The sequence below is a fragment of the Cucumis melo genome, chromosome 5 (assembly GCF_025177605.1).
Source record: "Cucumis melo cultivar AY chromosome 5, USDA_Cmelo_AY_1.0, whole genome shotgun sequence".
Classification (NCBI taxonomy): Eukaryota; Viridiplantae; Streptophyta; class Magnoliopsida; order Cucurbitales; family Cucurbitaceae; genus Cucumis; species Cucumis melo.
The window spans coordinates 15,282,505-15,288,845 of record NC_066861.1 but is presented as its reverse complement, the minus strand read 5'-3'; the positions used below and the strand labels follow the sequence as shown (position 1 = coordinate 15,288,845).

Genomic DNA, 6,341 nt, shown 5'->3' with positions numbered 1-6,341 from the left:
TCTGACATCCATAAATCCTAGTAAAATTATTCTCAAGAAGCCATGTAAACTAAAGTTCAAGTCCAAAGCTAAGAAAAAGAAAATTATGAAAATGAATTTCATGGAGTATCGACTACGTTTGGTGGTCCATGTAGTAAGACCAAAGGAGAGGCGATATATGATTGGTCAGCTAGTTATTCGTAATAGAGAAGAAGACAACAACAAGAGAAGTTGGAAAATAACAACTCCACCTGACAAGGCAAAGTGAAAGTTAGGAATATCCAAAATCTTATCTTTCTTTTTATCCTATGGTTTCTTTATTGTTATTCTTTCTTTATTTCGATATTTTTTTTAACTATTGTAATTGATATCAAAGGGCTTATGTTCTAACCTATCAAATATAATCTTATCTTTTAGTTTCTACATTTAATTTCTACTTGAGCAATTGGTATTAGAGCTATTCAATAAAAGTTCAATTGATCACAAAGTTTTTCTCTTGGGGGAGAAGGGATTGAGATAATTTATACTCCATTCTTATAAATCCAGCCATCGTCTTGGATTTTGATAGTTTGTTCGTGCATGCACCCTTGGTTTTGTATCGTTCAGATCTGCCCTCATGACTACCATATTAGTCTCATCTGCTTGTCATCGTTCAATTGGCCATTGTTCATTCATCGTCAATGCAGGTAAGTAGCCAAATTTCTTTGGTTTTCTTTTGATTCCATAAATTTTCATCCATTCATGTTTGCCAATATCCCGAACAATAAAAAATCATCATGATGTCACTTTGCCGCCGTTGTGAATCCGCCTCTGCCAACGTTGGTGTTAAACCCAAGACATCTTTCTATTATTTGCTCATTCACATATTAGTAGGATGAATAAAAATTGAAGTTGGTTTTATTAATTTTGGATTTTTGAATTTAAAAAAATAAAGAAAATAAGGAAAAATAAAATTATTGAAACGAGAAAGAAGAAAAAAAATGGATAAAAGAAAACGAAACAATCGGTGGGTTTTATTTTTTTCAAACCCACCACACTTTAAACCTTTCTTCTTCATTTTCCTCATCAATTCTCCATCATTTCTCCAGAATTTCTGAAAGGAAAGCTTAGCAAGGAAGAAGAAGAAGTTTTCTGGGTTCTGAGGTTGAAGAAGAAGGGGAAAAACTCAATCGAAGTTGCATCCATGACAGATTTTGACACACACTGCATACTTCCAGTTTTCAATTCGGTTTAATCTACTCAATAAGAACTAAGAGGTGAGATTTGCATTTTCTGAAAACTAACTTATTTTTTAACGACTTTCGTGAAGGAAGCTTGAGCCAATTATGTTGTTAATTGGGTGTTATTTGACAAAGAACACAAAGCAGGATCTTTCCACGTGAAATCACACCCCTTTAGTTTTTTTTTAGTGTTCTGGTGTGTCCTCATTGAGTTAGATTCTCTATTTGATATGGTTGGAAAGCTTATTAAATTACCTATAACTGTTATGAAGATGATAAGAGCCAATAAATGTGTTAAAGGGACAAGTTGAGGGGATGCAGAGTGCGTGATTTTAGAATGATTCTGTTTTGAAGTGTTTCTGAAATTATCGCCTAAGAATTTGGTTTACATGTCTTCAGGTAAAATATAGAGAACATCAAAATGAAGATTTTGACATAAAGAACACTTATTTGCGTTAAGTATTGAGGGAGTTATGGTCATTTGAAGTTTGTACTGAAAATCTGAAAAATTGAGAAAGTTCTGTGGAATATGGTTTTATTTCTTAAACTTTGAATTCATGACCGTCATCTTTTGTGTGAATGTTAAACTCACCTTTAGAAAACCAAAATATCTAGGATTCTAATACTCGGTTTGGTTGTTGACAGGCTAAGAAGAATTAAATCGAGCTTACAAACCAAGGATCTAGCTCAACAATGTGAGTGACAAAACTAGTTTTGAAAACATTTTTCATAACTGTTATTTATGATTAAATGCTTTACACATTTATTTACGAAGCTATGAAATTATTTGAATTCCATGACTATTTTCAAGTATAAGTTTCGAGACTAGATTTCTTAATGAAAATTTATGCTAGCACGTGAATATTGAATCTCTGGAAAGTATTTGAACCACAAAGTTCTAAGCAAAGCATGAATTAGCAAGTTTTGTTTTAAGAACTATAGTTTTTCACGAACGAACTCAGTAAATTTTGAGCTTTATGCAAGATAAAGATAAGCAAGCATGTTTAATATTTTAGATGATTTATGGAAATTTTCATTGACTACATGACTGAGATCTTGAGCCTGAGACTAGAGGATACCGTGTGTACACAAGTTATTTTTCGTTGTTGATGTTAAGTATACTTCATGACAACAATGCTGTCGTGAGTGCTGGACGAGCCCCCACTACGATAAAGATGATGGAAGTGATGGACGGGTCCCACTACATCGTAGAGTTAATAAACGTTGATTATACTAGGCGTACCCTATACAAGGTAGTGATGTCATGTTAGTTATAAATGTGTTGCTAGATTTTATAAATGTATATATTTAACATTTTAAGAAGTTGTTCTCATAAAATATTTATGGTTAATACTTTGCTTATATTTTTAAAGTGGTTTCTAAACTGCTATTTATATTTAAATGTTTTCTATGCTCGAATACGAGTTTATGAATAAATGTTGTGAATGATTCTTCCTAAAGTAGAACAAGTATCTCTGTACGATTGAATGGTTGTTATAATGGAAAAGTTTGCATCTATGATCTTTGTTTTGGAAAGAAATGTTTTATAAATGTTGTGTTACAAGTATTCTTTCATAACCTCGTGTTTATGCTTATTACCTGACTTTGCTATTTCAGTGATAATCTGTGTTAGGAGTAAGCGATGAGCTAATACTCCCTTGTTATTAATCGTGAGGTTTGTGCGTTGTGATGTGGTATGATATATCGCAAGACGTTGGTAGAAATCCCAGATAACTCGTGTGACGCTGGTTGAGTGTGAATCTCATGTCTCGGTGAGGGGAGAATCCCAGATCAGGGCAAGTGGTGATGAAATTTTGACGTTGAACGCTGGTTGAATGTGAATACCAAGTCTAGGCATGGAATGATTATCTTTTGTGCTTATCATCTAGAAGCTAAAGTTGTTTAGAGCTAAGTGTTAAGAGCTAGGCGAAGTGCAAAGTGTTGTGAAGGTCTGTAAGGTTCAAGTAAAGAAAAGAAAGTTATTCTGCATACTAGACGCTCGGTGTGGCATCTCATAGAGGGATATGTGACGGATGTCTAGGCAGCACGCCCTTATATGGTCGCATGCAACGGCAGTTAAGGTAGGGCATGACACTATTGGATCAAGAAATTCTTGTTGGTATGAGAGTTATACAAGATAATTCTGATAAGGACTGAGGAATAGCTTTAATGGAGTTTAGGGAGTTGAAAAATCAGCACAAAAACTAGTAGATAAAGGGTACATTTGGCTTGGTGTTTCTACACGTGGTGCACTAGTTTTTGTTTGTTAGAAAGAAAGATGGTGTTCTATGTTTAGGCAATGATTGGTGACAACTTGACGAGTTAACGATCCATAATAATTATCCATTACCACGTATTGGGTCTGAGACCCAAATTTGAAAAAGGGAGTCCCGTTGAAGAAGAGAGGCGTCGAAGAGTGGGTTGATCCTTCTAAAATGAAAATATTGATCATTCTAAAGATAAAATTCAAATGGAAGGAACTCACATTTGAGAGAAGGCAATGAAGGGAGAGTTATCACAGCGAAGGAGTTTTATCGTAAGAAGAGTTAAACAATCTAGTGAAGTAATAGGAAGCAAAGTCAAAAATGAAGTGGGCGGTTGCGGTCTATCGTGGGAAAGAAAAGGCGAGAAAGAAGAAGCAGGAAAAAAGAGTTTAGTTTTTCGAGAAGGAAAAGGTGAAAAAGAGTTTAGCTTTCCGAGAAGATAAGGTTAACGTCTCGAGGGGATGTCTAATCTTGAGTTGACCGTTGGCTTATGTGTTAGCTTGGATTTGGCTACATAGTGTGGCAAGGCGGTAAAGAGACACGTGTAAAGTTGTAATCCTGAGTCCAAAGTTGGAACTTTGTGTTGGAGATTAGTTTAAGAAGTTCTGCTTACTAGGCGTTCAACTTGTTATCTCACGGAGAGGTATGCATTGGGTGTCTAAACAACGCGTCTCCTTCTGGTCGCATGAAGTGGCTAGTGGCGAGGAGTGACATTGGGTGATTTGTTTACTAAGCTAGAGAATACCTCTTTTTTCTCTAAGATTGATTTGAGATCAAATTGTCATCAACTAAGAATTAAGAAGTTACATATACCAAAAATGACATTCAAAATGTGTTTTGGACATTCTAAATTCTTAGGACGTCATTTAGCTTGCTTAACACCCAACCTGCATTGGGCTTAGTGAATTGAATATTTATCGCCTAATAAATTTTATAATTTTTCTTTTAAATATTTGATTCAGTTTCTAACTTTTGCTTTTATCCCATTTTCAGTATTTTCTTACTTAAATAATAAACTAATTTTTTAAAAAAAAAGTAGAAAAAGAAAAACAAAATAAAGAAACGAAATGATATAACTTGCAATTACAGAGTTCATTGTGCACCAAAAACTATTTCTTCTTATCTTTTATCTCTCTAATTTGTTTTAATTAATTGTGTGGATGTAGGATAACATGCACTAATTATAACATTAATTATGAAATAAATTCTCCAATTTTTACATATATTTCATATATTTCTTACTTTACTTTTATTTTATTTTATTATTAGTTGTGCATGAATATGAAATGCTAACTTGTAGTTACATAGAATCTGTTATGGGTTCTCAAAAATTCTCGTGCTTCCTTCTTATAATTATTTATGGTAAATGGATGTTAATATCTAACTTACAATTATAATTGACACTCTTTTCAGGGAATAGTATTGCAGTTTCCTACAATACCATCAAACCTTCCCTATATATTTGAACCTTTTGATTATATCCTCTTTGCAATCAAAGAACTTGAAAACAAAAACAAATAATTGATATATTATTACATTGTCATAGTTCTTTATCTTTTTCATTGGCAAAATGACTTCATCTTTAGCACTTGCATTCTCAATGTTTTTGTTGCTACCCATTAGCTTACGTGCCACAGATGAATTGATCTCACTTTTACCTGAAACTACAGTCACTATTTTTAACAAAGTGGGTGGCCCTCTGTTGGACATTCATTGTAGATCCAAGCAAAATGATCTAGGAGTTAATGTCGTATAGTCAAATAAAAGTTACTCATTTAACTTTAGACCCAACATCTGGGGAACGACATTATTTTATTGCGTCTTCGAATGGGTTATAAAGGTCAACCCCTCTACTTCACCATTTATGACTTTAAAAGAGATTTAAAGACCTACACTAATTGTAGATCGCTTGTTTATGCAAGTGGCCCATGTTTGCAACACTCTAAAACCTTTGTTACTTACTTTTCTTGGAACAAGAATGCTCCAGAGTTGAAATATAAAGCATGCACATGTTTTCAAATTAAATGTAAACATAAACAGAGGAAAGCTTCTCTAACAAATAAAAATAAAAATAAAAAATAGTTGCATTTATATCTCTTTTATGTCCCCATCGAATTGATAACTATTATTACCATTAATGTACAAGTCAAACATGTAGTTTTTTTTATTCAGTCTGTATTTAAATTATATGTCACCATGAGGATTTACTCCATGACTAACAATGCTAAATGAAGATTTCTAGGTTCAAAACCGAAGTCTGGCCATTTAAAGTCTACTAACTTCCATGCTTGAGAGTCTACTAGATGTCGTAACTTACCATCCTCAATTCTTTCACTAGCACGCCAAATCAAGTTTTCAACACATTCAATACTTCTGAATAACGTTTTGAATCGTGGAATTGATGGAAAGTATCAGGTTACGTTTTAGGAAATTTGCTTTCTCCCTTCATTTGTATCCATAATGTTTTTCACCTTGATTGACCACATTCAAACATTCAATTCCATCAGCAAATTCATTCCTATAGAGCACAATTTTTAGGGCATGCATATATCTTTTCATATTCAATTCCTAATGCACTTAATGTTTTTGCTTTATATAATGAATTTGGGAATTTATTGGTAGTAGGCAGAATTTCCTTCAAAGTTTTAAGTATTTCTGAAAAACCGGTATCACTTCATTCAAACCTAAATTTAAATTATACAATTTAACTAGAGTAGACAACTTGGTGTACTTTTTGCACCCTTCGTATGGTTTTTCAGCATCAATAAACAACTTCTCAAATCCATTTAGGTCTTTTGAATACTCCTTGTAAGAAATGATTACTTCCAACATCATTCTCTTTACATGTATTTTTGTTAAACTTTAAAGATTCTTCATA

General features: G+C 33.2%; 1 long non-coding RNA gene across 1 annotated transcript; it reads left to right on the top strand.

The window, feature by feature from the left end:
- Positions 1–335: 335 nt before the first annotated feature.
- LOC127149362 (uncharacterized) lies at positions 336–2,571 on the top strand. Its single transcript, XR_007820873.1, has 3 exons — positions 336–665; positions 1,068–1,235; positions 1,845–2,571. It is a non-coding gene; the product is annotated as an uncharacterized LOC127149362 (long non-coding RNA).
- Positions 2,572–6,341: the final 3,770 nt, after the last annotated feature.